The sequence below is a fragment of the Scyliorhinus torazame genome, chromosome 14, assembly GCF_047496885.1.
Source record: "Scyliorhinus torazame isolate Kashiwa2021f chromosome 14, sScyTor2.1, whole genome shotgun sequence".
NCBI classification, from domain to species: Eukaryota; Metazoa; Chordata; class Chondrichthyes; order Carcharhiniformes; family Scyliorhinidae; genus Scyliorhinus; species Scyliorhinus torazame.
In genome coordinates, this window is record NC_092720.1 from 21,217,020 (window position 1) to 21,234,630 (window position 17,611).

Sequence of the window (17,611 nt, forward strand, 5' to 3'; positions counted from 1 at the left end):
TGCCTTCTTAACTGCAGACTGAACCTGCAAGTTAACCTTACGAGAATCTTGAACAAGCACTCCCAAGTCCCTTTGTGCTTCTGATTTCCAAAGCAATCCCCATTTAGAAAATAGTCTATACTTCCATTTCTCCTCCCAAAGTGCATAACCTCACACTTTTCCGCATTGTATTCTATCTGCCACTTCTTTGCCCACTCTCCTAGCCTGTCCAAATCCTCTGCAGCCCGCCTGCTTCCGCAATACTACCTGTCCCTCTACAGATCTTTGTATCATCTGCAAACTTAGCAACAGTGCCTTCAGTTCCTTCTTCCAGATCATTAATGTATATTGTGAAAGGTTGTGGTCCCAGCACAGACCCCTGAGGCACACCACTAGTCACCGGCTGCCACCCTAATTATCTCCACTCTCTGCCTTCTGCCAGTCAGCCAATCCTCTATCCATGCCAGGATCTTACCCTTAACACCATGGGCTCTTTCAATGTTTGACTTCAAATATTTATTCGAGTAAGCTCATTTAAAAATGTTATGGATTCCTCTTCCAACGTGGTTTCTGGTAAGATATTCCATGTTTTATCAAACCTCCAAGCAAAACCTGCTAACGTCTTCCTTTGTCCTTGGTCTTAAGTTTACTCTTTCGAGGTGACAACTCATCAAATAGTTCTCACTAATTTCCTCATCCAAAGTATTGTGAAGTCCCCTCTTCCTCGTCCTCATTCTATGAAGCCCCATTTCTCTTTTCCTTTTTCATAAATATAGATTTTCTTTCTTGGTACCATCTTAGCCAATCTCCTCTTCACTTACTTACGATACCCAGGATTGGACACTCTACTCCAAGGGCAACCGAAACCAATCACTCGGTGGTATCAATGTTACTTCTTTGCTTTTCGCAAAATTGCTGAACTGAAAACCTTCTGTTGCATGTGAAGCTTCGACATAGAAACATAGGATAGAATCACAGCATGGTTAGAACACGGAAGGAAGACCTTCAGCCCATCCGCTTCATGCTTTTTATCTCTGGCCCCATTTTGTACATCTCCCCACAGCCCTGCAATTTTGTTTTTGTTCAGATAATTATCCAATTCTATTTTGAAAGCCACAACTAAGTCTGCATCCACCACACCCTCAGAGACTACATTCCAGATCCTAACTACACACTGCATAAAACACATTTTTCCTTCTGTCACCTTGGATTCTTTGGCATTGACTTTAAATCCCCTGATTTTCAAACATTCTGCCAATGGAAATCGTTGCTCCCTATCTGCTCTGGGCACCACGGCACAGTGGCTAGCACAGCGCCAGAGACCCGGGCTTAATTCCAGCCTCAGGTGACTGTCTGGGTGGAGTTTGTACGTTCTCCGTGAGGCACGATCAATTTGACTGGAGACGAAGTTGAATCCAAACTGAGACTTTATTAGTATCAGATGTGTGGCCTCCCACAGCAGCTGGCGAAATGGCTGCGAGCTGGAGGCCACGCATATTTATACCCCGCCTCCTGGGCGGAGCTAGCATGCAGGGGCCACAGGTGAACCTGTAGTGCAGGTTCTACCGTACAACCTCTAATATCAGAACACAGTGGTTTACCACACTCCCCGTGTTTGAGTGGGTTTCCTCCGGGTGATCCGGGTTCCTCCCATGGTCCAAAGATGTGCAGGTTAGGATTGGCCATGCTGAATGGCTCCTTCGTGTCCAAGAATGTGAAGGTTAACACGACATTAGGGGGATAGGGTTGGGGAGTAGGCCTAGGTTGGGTGCTCTTTCAGAGGGCCGGTGCAGACTCGATGGGCCAAATGACCTCCTTCTGCACTGTGGGGTTTCTATGAAATTCTACAAAATACTTCGTCCACACCCCTCATGATTTTCAACGCCTCTGTCATATCTCCTCTCAATCTTCTCTTCTCTAAAGTGAGCAGCCCAGCTTCTCCAATCTATTCACGGAACTGAAGTCCTTCATTCTTGGAATAATTTCTGAGATTGTGATCACATTGATGGGTGACTAATGGGCAATCAACAGCCCTGAGAGCTCTGCCACTGAGAGGGACAAGAGCAGCAATTACCATTATTTGCCAAGTTGCCTTGTATGTTGAAATTGGAATCAGCAAAGAGCAGACATGGTGAAAAATGCTTCTCGTTGCTTAGGAATATTGTGTAAACTAAAATATCATTTGCCAGTTCAAAAGTTATTTCCTGTACTTGATGCTATTATCCTGCTGCACACAATTTACCGTAACAATGGATGGAATCTCCTGCTCTGCGATTAAGTCCCCGCGACAGGGACAGAGAGACAGAGGGACTCCCGGTGCAGAGCGCGACGGGTAAATCCACCAAATCACATGTTGCCCAGTTCATTAATTTTGCAATCGCGAGGTTCACGTCAAATCTTACGGTGGGTCCGACGGGAGGTCAACCGCCCTGCTATCGGTAGTTCAGTGGTTAGTGCTGTTGGTTCGCAGCACCAGGATCCCAGGTTCGATTCCTGCTTGGGTCACTGTCTGTGCGGAGTCTCGACCTTCTTCCCGTGTCTGCGTGGGTTTCCTCCGGCTGCTCTGGTTTCCTCCCACAGGTCTGGAAAGACGTGCTTGTTAGGTGAATTGGACATTCTGAATTCTCCCTCTGTGTACCCGAACACCGCCGGAATGTGGCGACTAGGGGCTTTTCACAGTAACTTCATAGCAGTGTTAATCTAAGCCTACTTGTGACAACAATAAAGGCGATTATCATGTCCGGACGCCATATTTAAAAGGTACCTGGACCACCACCCCTTGCAGAGCTGTGCTTCCCCCAGAACCCCCCCCTTGCAGATTTGCCCATCACCTACCCGCCCAGACCTCGCCAGCATCTGGGACAAAAGCGTTATGAACGGCAAAGGCAGCTCCTTGAGGCCATGTGTGAAAGCAATCTCCTGCACCGGGGGGCACATCACATTTGCGGAACGGGAACCGGAATGGTCTGATTTCTCATTGGTGAGGCGGAAGGTTTTCAGGTGGTCGCGAGGTTCCAGTCCGTCGCCTCATTAATGAACATTCATGACCTGCAAAATGCAATCCCCACGTTCACCCGCGGGACAGTCGACTCACCCTGAAACCTCCGTGAAAGTCCTGAGGAGGAGCTGGGGGCCTGTTTTCCCCATGAGCAGATTTTCGACTTTTAGCCTCACTCCAGATTTTCCCCTTCCGCCCACCATTGGCGGGACCGGAAAATTCCGTCCCTTTTGTGGGCGTGGCATAAATCAAACACCCTATTACAGACGATGGCTGTACAAATTTGTGCAGGCGCAGACTATGTTGACAACACCGATCCATTATTTATTCGCTATAAAGTTTTGAGAATTGAAGACGTGCAAACGCCCTCGTTGGTCTGGGTTTTCTGCCGTCCTCTGCGGAGGGCTTTCCGGCAGCGCAAGTGGCTGCCGGCGGCATCTTCCGCTTGCGCTGTTCGCTGGCCGCCGGAGAACCCGCGGCGGCGGAGGCGGGGGTTGGAGTCACCTTTGGCGGGATCAGAAGATCGCACTGCCAGGAAGGGCTGGAAAATCCCGGCCCTTCTTCTTCGATTCCATTCCGATCAACTGCTATCTTCATTCGACAAAATGATTCAATTGAGTTGTGCCCTTCACAATCATCCCTCCTCAAAGGTCCTGTATCGTATCTCTGGTCAATCCAAAAACTGGTTCAACACAAAAATCAATAAGACACGTTGTTGCAGATGTGTGGAATTCAATCCCCCTGGACATACAAACCGACCCACCATATTTTAAATTCTTGCTCTAAGGTAATCGCAAGTTTTGCTTTTAATATACACCCTTTTGAACCATTGTAAATATGTTACCTCACATTAGGCAATTACCAGTGGTATTCAGGATTCTACTTTCCTTCTTTCCAATCAGTTTATCAGAATTTAGTTATCTCTCTCTTTTTCTCTCCCTCTCGTAAGACTCATTTCAATACCCAGATGCCAGATTTACCCGATTCCCAGGACTCAACAGCTGTGCCTGGGAGACATCGCCAGGGCGCCGTTTAGCGTGGCCCACACAAACGTGGACCAGGCGTAATGGCACCTGGTGGGTCCCCCAGGCCATTGGAGGCACACGGGTGGTTGGGGACAGGGCAGGATGACACTCTGGCACTCCATTGAAATCCAGGCACATTGGCACTGCTAGCCTGCACCCTGGCAGTACCACCCTGTCACTACCAAGGTGGCACTGCCAGGGAGCCAGGCTAGCTGTGCCGGGGTCCCCAGGAGCAAGGTTGGCACTGCCAGGGGTCGGTTCTGGAGGGGCCTTGCCAGGTAGAGGAGGGTGACGGCGGGCGGGGTCCCCGGGTGCCACGCCAAAGTTGGGGGGGCGGTAAAGGAGGACACGCAGAAATGGGGGCATCCAGTCAAAATGGCACCCTGATCTGCAAGGAGCAATTCCTATTGGCGAGCTTCAGTACGGTCTCATTGGGAAAACCTCCCCAAGGCCAAAAAAATGGTGGGCTGTTTCTCAGTGCTGCAGCGAGAAACATCCGCTTAGCGCACCGTATAGCCAACTTTAACTTAAGTCCATGGTCCGGCAGCTCCTCGAAGGACAGACGGCGACAGTATACACGTGCCCTGATTAGGTGCTCCTTTCGCACCAACTCCTCGGCCTGTTAGACGGCCGGCACTCGAGCCTCACTGGCTCTTCTGGGGCAAGCCCCTCTTGTGCAGGGTCCTCCCTGAGCAGGCCCTGGCCTCCGGCCTCCATTGCTGGCTGTACTCCGAAATACATTTCTGCAGGAGGGGGAATAAGACATGTTAGCAAGATGAGTATTCCGTTTACCATCCACCGCCAACAGACTACATGGTGACCCTGAGTTGCACTTCAGCGCCCCCCTCAATATGTCCCCCACAACCCCACCCCCAACCCTCAGCTGTTCCTCCCGATATGTTGCCATCTGCACTCCACCCCTGTCCCCATCAGTGAGTGGCACTGGGCCCGTGATGTGGGAAGACTCTATCCTCACCACCCATCCCTGTGAACCGGAGTACGGCTGCCACAATCTGTATCAGCGATATCCTCTGTGGCCCCTGTCCTGTTTCCCCAGCTCAGTCTACTGTAGGTTTCCTCATTGGCTGGGCCATGTGTTATAGCACAAGCAGGGTGGCACCTGGCTGTACGGTTGAGCAGGTGTCCTTGTGCACAAAGCACCTCCATGCTTGGAGGCTTGTGCATGGGCAGGTCCTACAAGTGGGGGTGTGCGAGGGAAATGTGCATCTGCAGTGTGATGTGGGTCGTGGGTATGACACACAGGTTGTGACTACCTGACCAGGGTCAGGATGGATGGGGGCAGGGGCACGGTGGGAGGCAGGGCTTGGAGACAGCTGGTGATCCTGAGGGGTGGGCTAGTTGATAGTGTCAATAGTGAGGCCTCTGCCCTGAGAGGGCCGGTGTGCCAGGGAGGGTGCCAAATACCACGGTGTATGTGTCCTTTATTTGGGGTGAGCTCTGCTATTCCCCTTCTTCCCCTGCAGTGGGGCAGAGCTTCGATTGAGAGCGCTGTGGAGTGGCAGCCCCTGGTTGGCTCGCGATTGAGCTTGGCCACGCCCATCCTGTTGTTGGGGTCTGAGGTTTTCCGTAGGGGTGGCCTTGGTGGGTTCCCAGATGATCAGGGTCTCTCTGAATATTTCCAGGACACAGTGAGCAGTCAGCAGAGTGAGCAGCCAGGGGCCTGTAAGTAGCACCAATTACTGAAGCAATGGCGGTCTGAGCCAGGCCGATCCCGAGGGGGAGACCCCGAGTCCACCGACTCGTCACCCAGTCGCTCCCCATTCCTCCCCTCTCAGCATGTCCAAGGCCTGGGGCAATCTGTGCAGGCGCTGGCCGAGGCCCAGGACAGGGCGGCCCTCTCACAGGCAGCCATGTGCCAGAGCCACCTGGAAATTACAGCGGCGCTCCTCAGCATGACCCAGTCACAGCAGGCCATGGCTGGGAGCGTCGGCGGCATTGCCGGGCGCTGGCCAACGTGGCGCAGATACAGAGGGAGATGGCCTAGTCCCAGAGGGAGATGGCGCAGTCACTGGCTGATGTGGCACAGCTCCAGAAGGTGGTGGCATAGTCACAGCGCGATGTGGCGCAGTCCCAGACGGAGGTGGTCTACTCCCTATGCCCCCTGGCTGTGAGAATGCAGACACTGGTCGAGACAATAGCAGGCCTCCGGGAAAATCCATCCCAATATTTAATAAATGCATTTTGTTTTGTTGAAACGTGAAGTGGCTGTGAAAATACAAGGGAGCTTAGTTTGGGTAGTACGCAATTAAAACAGGCCGAGCAACTAATTTAGCTGCTTTATTAATAATCTGGACAAATTACAGAAAGATGTCTTCACACAGGACAACTGATCAGAGTTCAAGTCAAATGTGCAGTAAAACCACATCAAAGGGCAGGAACTGGATTCATCCCTGCTGACCGTCCCCAGCACACCAACACACAGAAAGTTCTTTGTCCAAATTTAACTGCACACAGAATATAAATCCATTCACATAGATTATTAAATCTCCCTCATGTTCATCAGTGACGCAGACTTTTCCAGCGATTAATGACGTGGAACTTCTAAATTGTCAGTGTCAGATAATGCTGGACATTTCAACTCAAAACCAGGCCAAATACACATCACAAACACCAAAAAGGCTGTGCACTCGCCTGGCACTGAGCAAAGCAGACTAGAAGATGCCAGGTTCCAATGTAAAAAGTCCCAGTGGGCCATCACTTCCTTGGAGTGGCGATCGGCATCAGGTTGCTACTACATGCCCACTTTGCTGTGCCAAATGTCTCCAGTGCCTGTCTCGCACGTCCTGTCTCAGGCTGGGTGAGGTGGAGGCAGCACAACTGTCCTCGAAGCCCAGCGTCGAGGTGTAAGAGAGTCGGAGTGGAGGAGGACACTCCCCTTCCTTTACAACACTCGCTGCTGGGAAACAGGTAGGTTTAACGGACCAATTGAAAATAACAGGCCAGGGAGAAGTCTCTAAGGTGAGTGGATAGGAATTGGGGGGTGGGAGGGCAATGGGAGGTTGGGTAGGTGGTGGGGGATTTGGCCATCGGGTTGGGGCAGGGGGATCGAGGTAGGGGAGGGCATGTTTTGTGGGGTGGGGGGGTCAGGTTGGTGGGGAAGTCCGGTCGATGTGGTGGAAGGAAGGGAGCTGTAGCTGTCTCGGGCTGAGTCAGGGATTTGGGGTGGGCTCACAGGTTGTGGGGGCAGTGCCAATTGAGTGCGGTGTTGGGGGGGAGGCACGGGGATTCCAATGGGGGTGGTCAGGAGGTGCGGAATACCCTGGGGGTTGTGGGTGAGTACCCTGGTGGGCCAGGGGTGTTGGGGCAGACCCATACAGGGATCAGTCTGGGTGTTGATTAGAGCTGTCAGGAGTTAGAAGAGGTTTTGGCTGTAAATTCCTCAGAATAGTAATCAGCGTTGGACTGCTAATCCGTACCTGCTTATCTGTGACAAATTCCTCCTGTGCCAGTCTTGCCCGAAATTCCTGTCTCAGGCCGGGTGGGATCAGGCAGCACAACTGTCCTCGAAGCCCAGGGTCAGTGTCTAAGAGAGTTGGAGTGATGACGTCACTCTTCCTCGTTTACTGCACGTGCTTCCATTAAGCAAGAATGTTTAATAGTCCCATTGAAATTGACAAGCCAGGATGATGGTGTCTGAGGTAACTGGACAGGATTTCGGGGTGGGGGGGGATTTGGAGGTCAGGGGCTGGGGGAGGCATCAGATAGTTGGATGGGGGTGGCCGGACACCGTGGGGTGTGGAGGGGGTGAGTGGGGGTGTTGGATATCGGTGGGGTGTTGGGTGTCTGTGAGGTGGGGTGGGGGGGGTGGGCCAGTCGGGTTGGAGTGGGGGGGGGGGTGCAGGGTGGGTGAGTCGAGTCATGGGTGTGGTGTAGGGGGTTTAAGGCGGATGTGAGCCCCGTGGTGGCGGTGGTATTTCATGTAGTGGACAGGTCAGGTCTGGGGCATACCGCAGGGGGGTGGTAAATTTGGGGGACGGGTGGGGGGGATGAGGAACCCCGGGGGGGGGGGTCAGGGGTTTGGGGCAAGTCCCATGAAGGAATCGCTCTGGGTGTCTAAAATAGTTAGACAGAAGTTAGAAGAGGTTTTAATTCTTCTGACCTTTCCAGAGTAACTATTAGCATAACCCTGATGAAACCAATCCAAAGTTAATGATTAAATCACATTTTCGGATGGTTCCCAGCGTAATCGACCAGGGGAAGTTAGCGCTTCTGGACAATTGCTGTGTAATTCCTTACCTGGGAGGTTCAAAAAGGGGTTTCCCAGCCCATCTTTAGGGTACCCCCCCCCCCAAATCTGTGCTGGGGAGCCTGAAAGTGACTGCCCATCACGGTTTTCAAATCCCCCCACAGCCTCTCTCCTCCTGACTTGTGGAACCATTTTCAGCCCTAGAACATTCTGAGATCTCCGTGCTCTTCCAATTCTAGCCACTTGCACAGCCCCAACTTTAATTGCTGCACCTTTGGCGACCGTGCCTTCAGCTGCCTGGCCCCAAGCCGCAGAATTCTCCCCTTCAGACTTACTGCCTCTCCACGTCTCTCCCCCTTTAAGACACTCTTTAAAAACTACCTCCTTGACCCAGTTTTTGATCACCTGTCCTAATATCTCTTTGCGTGACGCAGTGTCGAATTGATTAAATTTCCTGTGAAGATCTTTGGGATATTTTTACTACAGTCGAGTCACAACATTAATGTCAGATCTTGTCACTGCATTTTCCTTCACAAACATGGCAGCCATTTCATGGTTAAAAGACTACCACATTACCATTTTAAATTACCTTGGTCTTTTGGCCATTTTCTGGCCATTTATCAGATTGCTGCTTGTGGGAGCTTGCTGTGCGTGCCTTTGCTGCCCGTTCCCGCATTACAACAGTGACTGCACTCCAAAAGTGCTTAAATTGCTGTAAAGCGCTTTGGCCGTCCTGCGGCCTTGAAAGCTGCAAGTCAGTTTCATTGGGGAAATCACAATAATCTCACAGAGTAACATTACGTGTACCTGCTAGTCACAGGTTACCTTGCCCACTGGCCAAGCTGATTGGATTAATGCTGATTGAACTATCTGTGATCTTCAAATTCTTGATAGAAAGAGTTGAACAAACGCAATTCGGCCACATGCAATTTTATTGCACATTAGCTCGAAAACCACCATCGTGTTGCAAATATATCTTTCCAAGAATCATGATGTCTGCTTGTTTGAATTCAATTAATAAAATCTGAAATGTCAAGCTGGGCTCAGTGATGGTACCGTCGACCGTTGCAAAAACCCACCTGCTTCACGAACGCCCTTTAGGGACACAAGTCTGCCGCTCTTATTGACCCTCATGTGACTCCAGACGCACAGCGATGCAGCCGACTCTGAACTCCCCTCTGAAGTGGCGAGGGAGCCACTTGTTTCAGGGGCACTTAGGGATGGGCAACAGATGCTGCCCTTGCCGGCGACTCCCCAATCCCCTGAAAGAATAAAGAAAGAAAGAGAAGGTGCTCCAGTTTTATTCATGTGAATACAGAAGTTTTGTCATTTGTTTGAACGGAACGTAAGTTATTACTGTGCTCAAAACAGACATTTCCAAGGATTTCAAAATGAGGAGCACCAGGCAATTTTTTGTTGTTGTTGTAAAAATGACGCTTATATAAATGCGAGTTGTTCTACCTTGGCAGGGGGTGATGATCCCCGCTTAAACAACAAAACAGGAAGTGGTGCAGGTTAATATAACTGTTGGGTTAAGACACAAGGGCAAAAGGAACTGACAGCAGTTATAATTAGAGAAGTCACTATTCAATGTGATCTCCAATAGTAGCAGCGAAACAGGAAGGGAGATAACAGTTCGAGCTTCTCTTTTTGATGATATTGAATATATATATTTATGTAGAATGTGCAACCAATTAAGTACTTCTGAAGCATATGCACAATACTGGGAACATGGCAGCCTGTTGGCAGATAACAAGCTCCTATAAGCAACGATATGACCGATACTTCTTTTTGACACTGATGTTGGTCCTGGGATAAATGTTGGCCAAGACACGGGGGGGGGGGGGTGGGGGGGAACATCCTCTTCAGAATAGTGGCATGGAACCTTTGATGTCCATCTGGGAGAGCAGATGGAACCTCAGTTTAACATGGCACATCTCACATCCTTGCCTCATCCCAAATAGCCTCCTTCTGTGCTGCAAATCATTCGACAGGTGGGACGTTCCTGTCCTGCCCGCTCCGGATCTGGAACTTCCCACCCGAGGCCAATGGACTACCTACATTATTAGGTAGTTCCTAATAATGAGAGAATAGAGAGGTCTCTACATTTCTAAAGGAGATTAAGACAAAGGTAAATGTCCCCTCCTCGCCCTTCTCGACCTTCCTGCAGCTTTTGACAGGGTTGGCCGTACAATCTTCCTCCAATGCCTCTCCATTGTCGACCAGCTGGGTGGAACTGCTTTCACTTGGTTGAATTCTTGTCTGTCTAATCATAAGCAGAGTATCACTTCCAAATGTTGTTCTTCCTCCCCGCTGCGTTGTTCTCTGCCTTGCTCTAACCAGATGGCTTTGATGTGTAGTGTTGATCAGAGAACAGGTCTTGAAAACTAACAAAATTATTTATTAAACACTTCAACGGATTCAACACTTATCGCTCAGAAACAAACAGTTGATTAAACACGCATAAACTATATTCATCTAACATCCAACTCACTAACAGATTAACTACTCTCTTGCTCTCTCACTATCTTCAGTGCTCCTAGCCAGCTCCTGCTCCTGCCACGTACTCCAACCTTCTGTCCCACAAGGCTCAGCATCATCTCTTATATACTGCTAGGATTAGCTCTCTCTAGTGGCTGTCTGTTAGCCATTTCATTAGCCCTTACATTACCTTCATGTATGATAATACCACCCCCCCCCCCCCCCCCCACACTGTTAACTCTGGTGCTCCCAAGGATCAATCCTCATCCCCCTGCTTTTTCTCATTTACATGCCGCCCCTTGGCGACATCATCTAAATACAGGGCATCAGATTCCTCATATCATAGATTCATAGAGGCCTCCAGCACAGATAAGGCACTTTTGCCCATTACATCTGCGCTGGTCGAATCAGCCACCTAACTATTCTGATCCCATTTTCCAGCACTTGACGCATAGCCTTGTATGCCTTGGCATCACAAGTGCACAAATAAATACTTCTTCAATGTTATGAGGGTCTCTGCCTCCACCATCCTTTCAGGCAGCGAGTTCCAGATTCCCACCACCCTCTGGGTGAAAACGTTTTTCCTCACATCCCCTCTCAACTTCCTGCCCCTTACCTTAAATCTATGCCCTCTAGTCCAGTGTTTTCCAAACTTTTTTTTCCCGGGACTCACATTTACCAACTGACCAATCATTGTGACCCACACCGGCCAACGTTCGCGACCCACACCGACCAACATTCGCGACCCACACCGACCAACCTTCAGGACCCACTCTGGCCAACCTTCACGACCCACACCGGCCAACCTTCGTGACCCACACCGACCAACCTTCGCGACCCACACCGACCAACATTCGCGACCCACACCGACCAACCTTCACGACCCACTCTGGCCAACCTTCACGAACCACACCGGCCAACCTTCGCGACCCACACCGACCAACCTTCGCGACCCACACCGACCAACCTTCACGACCCACACCGGCCCACCTTCGCGACCCACACCGACCAACCTTCGCGACCCACACCGACCAACCTTCACGACCCACACCGACCAACCTTCACGACCCACACCGACCAACCTTCACGACACACCGGCCAACCTTCGTGACCCACACCGACCAACCTTCGCGACCCACACCGGCCAACCTTCACGACACACCGGCCAACGTTCGCGACCCACACCGGCCAACATTCGCAACCCACACCGACCAACCTTCGCGACCCACACCGACAAACCTTCGCGACCCACACCGACAAACCTTCACGACCCACACCGACCAAACTTCGCGACCCACACCGGCCAACCTTCGCGAACCACACCGGCCAACCTTCGCGACCCACACCGACCAACCTTCGCGACCCACACGGACCAACATTCACGACCCACACCGACCAACCTTCACGACCCACTCTGGCCAACCTTCACGACCCACACCGACCAACCTTCACGACCCACACCGGCCAACCTTCGCGACCCACACAGACCAACCTTCGCGACCCACACCGACCAACCTTCACGACCCACACCGGCCCACCTTCGCGACCCACACCGACCAACCTTGGCGACCCACACCGACCAACCTTCACGACCCACACCGACCAACCTTCACGACCCACACCGACCAACCTTCACGACCCACACCGGCCAACCTTCGCGACCCACACCGGCCAACCTTCGCGACCCACACCGACCAACCTTCACGACCCAAACCGACCAACATTCGCGACCCACACCGACCAAACTTCACGACCCACACCGACCAACCTTCACGACCCACACCGACCAACCTTCTCGATCCACACCGACCAACCTACACGACCCACACCGACCAAACTTCACGACCCACACCGACCAACCTACACGACCCACACCGACAAACCTTCACGACCCACACCGACCAACCTACACGACCCACACCGACAAACCTTCACGACCCACACCGACCAACCTTCTCGACCCACACCGACCAACCTTCTCGACCCACACCGACAAACCTTCACGACCCACACCGACCAAACTTTGCGACCCACACCGACCAACCTTCACGACCCACACCGACCAACCTTCACGACCCACACCGACCAACCTTCACGACCTACACCGACCAAACTTCACGACCCACACCGACCAACCTTCACGACCTACACCGACCAACCTTCGCGACCCACACCGACCAACCTTCGCGACCCACACCGACCAACCTTCACGACCTACACCGACCAACCTTCACGACCCACACCGACCAACCTTCGCGACCCACTCTGGCCAACCTTCACGACCCACACCGACCAACCTTCACGACCCACACCGGCCTACCTTCGCGACCCACACCAACCAACCTTCGCGACCAACACCGACCAACCTTCACGACCCACACCGACCAACCTTCACGACCCACACCGACCAACCTTCACGACCTACACCGACCAAACTTCACGACCCACACCGACCAACCTTCACGACCTACACCGACCAACCTTCGCGACCCACACCGACCAACCTTCGCGACCCACACCGACCAACCTTCACGACCTACACCGACCAACCTTCACGACCCACACCGACCAACCTTCGCGACCCACTCTGGCCAACCTTCACGACCCACACCGACCAACCTTCACGACCCACACCGACCAACCTTCGCGACCCACACCGACCAACCTTCGCGACCCACACCGACCAACCTTCACGACCTACACCGACCAACCTTCACGACGCACACCGACCAACCTTCGCGACCCACTCTGGCCAACCTTCACGACCCACACCGACCAACCTTCACGACCCACACCGGCCTACCTTCGCGACCCACACCAACCAACCTTCGCGACCAACACCGACCAACCTTCACGACCCACACCGACCAACCTTCACGACCCACACCGACCAACCTTCACGACCTACACCGACCAAACTTCACGACCCACACCGACCAACCTTCACGACCTACACCGACCAACCTTCGCGACCCACACCGACCAACCTTCGCGATCCACACCGACCAACCTACACGACCCACACCGACCAAACTTCACGACCCACACCGACCAACCTACACGACCCACACCGACAAACCATCACGACCCACACCGACCAACCTACACGACCCACACCGACAAACCTTCACGACCCACACCGACCAACCTTCTCGACCCACACCGACCAACCTTCTCGACCCACACCGACAAACCTTCACGACCCACACCGACCAAACTTTGCGACCCACACCGACCAACCTTCACGACCCACACCGACCAACCTTCACGACCCACACCGACCAACCTTCACGACCTACACCGACCAAACTTCACGACCCACACCGACCAACCTTCACGACCTACACCGACCAACCTTCGCGACCCACACCGACCAACCTTCGCGACCCACACCGACCAACCTTCACGACCTACACCGACCAACCTTCACGACCCACACCGACCAACCTTCGCGACCCACTCTGGCCAACCTTCACGACCCACACCGACCAACCTTCACGACCCACACCGGCCTACCTTCGCGACCCACACCAACCAACCTTCGCGACCAACACCGACCAACCTTCACGACCCACACCGACCAACCTTCACGACCCACACCGACCAACCTTCACGACCTACACCGACCAAACTTCACGACCCACACCGACCAACCTTCACGACCTACACCGACCAACCTTCGCGACCCACACCGACCAACCTTCGCGACCCACACCGACCAACCTTCACGACCTACACCGACCAACCTTCACGACCCACACCGACCAACCTTCGCGACCCACTCTGGCCAACCTTCACGACCCACACCGACCAACCTTCACGACCCACACCGACCAACCTTCGCGACCCACACCGACCAACCTTCGCGACCCACACCGACCAACCTTCACGACCTACACCGACCAACCTTCACGACCCACACCGACCAACCTTCGCGACCCACTCTGGCCAACCTTCACGACCCACACCGACCAACCTTCACGACCCACACCGGCCTACCTTCGCGACCCACACCAACCAACCTTCGCGACCAACACCGACCAACCTTCACGACCCACACCGACCAACCTTCACGACCCACACCGACCAACCTTCACGACCTACACCGACCAAACTTCACGACCCACACCGACCAACCTTCACGACCTACACCGACCAACCTTCGCGACCCACACCGACCAACCTTCGCGACCCACACCGACCAACCTTCACGACCTACACCGACCAACCTTCACGACCCACACCGACCAACCTTCGCGACCCACTCTGGCCAACCTTCACGACCCACACCGACCAACCTTCACGACCCACACCGGCCTACCTTCGCGACCCACACCAACCAACCTTCGCGACCAACACCAACCAACCTACACGACCCACACCGACCAACCTTCACGACCCACACCGACCAACCTTCGCGACCCACACGGACCAACCTTTGCGACCCACACCGACGAACCTTCGCGACCCACACCTACCAACCTTCACGACCCACACCGGCCCACCTTCGCGACCCACACCGACCAAGCTTGGCGACCCACACCGACCAACCTTCACGACCCACACCGACCAACCTTCACGACCCACACCGACCAACCTTCGCGACCCACACCGACAAACCTTCACGACCCATACCGACCAACCTACACGACCCACACCGACAAACCTTCACGACCCACACCGACCAACCTTTTCGACCCACACCGACCAACCTACACGACCCACACCGACCAACCTTCACGACCTACACCGACCAACCTTCACGACCCACACCGAGCAACCTTCACGACCTACACCGACCAACCTTCACGACCCACACTGACCAACCTTCGCGACCCACACCGACCAACCTTCACAACCTACACCGACCAACCTTCACGACCCACACCGACCAACCTTCGCGACCCACTCTGGCCAACCTTCACGACCCACACCGACCAACCTTCACGACCCACACCGACCAACCTTCACGACCCACACCGGCCAACCTTCGCGACCCACGCCAACCAACCTTCACGACCAACACCGACCAACCTTCACGACCCACACCGACCAACCTTCACGACCCACACCGACCAACCTTCGCGACCCACACGGACCAACCTTTGCGACCCACACCGACCAACCTTCGCGACCCACACCGACCAACCTTCGCGACTCACACCGACCAACATTCGCGACCCACACCGACCAACCTTCGCGACCCACACCGACCAACCTTCACGACCCACACTGACCAACATTCGCGACCCACACCGACCAACCTTCGCGACCCACACCGACCAACCTTCACGACCCACACCGACCAAAATTCACGACCCACACCGACCAACCTTCACGACCCACACCGACCAACCTTCGCGACCCACACCGACCAACATTCACGACCCACACCGACCAACATTCACGACCCACACCGACCAACCTTCGCGACCCACACCGACCAACCTTCACGACCCACACCGACCAACCTTCACGACCCACACCGACCAACGTTCGCGACCCACACCGACCAACCTTCACGACCTACACCGACCAACCTTCACGACCCACACCGACTAACCTTCACGACCCACCCCGACCAACCTTCACGACCCACACCAGCCAACATTCACGACCCACTCTGGCCAACCTTCGCGACCCACACCGACCAACCTTCTCGACCCACACCGACAAACATTCACGACCCACACCGACCAACATTCACGACCCACACCGACCAACCTTCATGACGCACACCGTCCAACATTCACGACCCACACTGACCAACCTTCACGACCCACTCTGGCCAACCTTCACGACCCACACCGGCCAACCTTCACGACACACTCTGGCCAACCTTCACGACCCACACCGGCCAACCTTCGTGACCCACACCGACCAACCTTCGCGACCCACACCGACCAACATTCGCGACCCACAGCGACCAACCTTCACGACCCACTCTGGCCAACCTTCACGACCCACACCGGCCAACCTTCGCGACCCACACCGACCAACATTCGCGACCCACACCTACCAACCTTCACGACCCACTCTGGCCAACCTTCACGAACCACACCGGCCAACCTTCGCGACCCACACCGACCAACCTACACGACCCACACCGACAAACCATCACGACCCACACCGACCAACCTACACGACCCACACCGACAAACCTTCACGACCCACACCGACCAACCTTCTCGACCCACACCGACCAACCTTCTCGACCCACACCGACAAACCTTCACGACCCACACCGACCAAACTTTGCGACCCACACCGACCAACCTTCACGACCCACACCGACCAACCTTCACGACCCACACCGACCAACCTTCACGACCTACACCGACCAAACTTCACGACCCACACCGACCAACCTTCACGACCTACACCGACCAACCTTCGCGACCCACACCGACCAACCTTCGCGACCCACACCGACCAACCTTCACGACCTACACCGACCAACCTTCACGACCCACACCGACCAACCTTCGCGACCCACTCTGGCCAACCTTCACGACCCACACCGACCAACCTTCACGACCCACACCGGCCTACCTTCGCGACCCACACCAACCAACCTTCGCGACCAACACCGACCAACCTTCACGACCCACACCGACCAACCTTCACGACCCACACCGACCAACCTTCACGACCTACACCGACCAAACTTCACGACCCACACCGACCAACCTTCACGACCTACACCGACCAACCTTCGCGACCCACACCGACCAACCTTCGCGACCCACACCGACCAACCTTCACGACCTACACCGACCAACCTTCACGACCCACACCGACCAACCTTCGCGACCCACTCTGGCCAACCTTCACGACCCACACCGACCAACCTTCACGACCCACACCGACCAACCTTCGCGACCCACACCGACCAACCTTCGCGACCCACACCGACCAACC

At 54.1% G+C, this 17,611-nt stretch overlaps 1 long non-coding RNA gene across 1 annotated transcript in view; it reads right to left on the bottom strand.

Annotated features, from left to right (window-relative positions):
• Nucleotides 1-3,280: 3,280 nt before the first annotated feature.
• The window catches only part of LOC140389569 (uncharacterized), a 39,556-nt gene continuing 25,225 nt past the window's right edge, over nt 3,281-17,611 (bottom strand). Inside the window, exons 2-3 of the long non-coding RNA XR_011934423.1 lie at nt 9,289-9,471; nt 3,281-4,745 (exon numbers count right to left, since the gene is read on the bottom strand). This is a non-coding gene — a long non-coding RNA (uncharacterized lncRNA). The remainder of the gene's footprint in view (nt 4,746-9,288; nt 9,472-17,611) is intronic.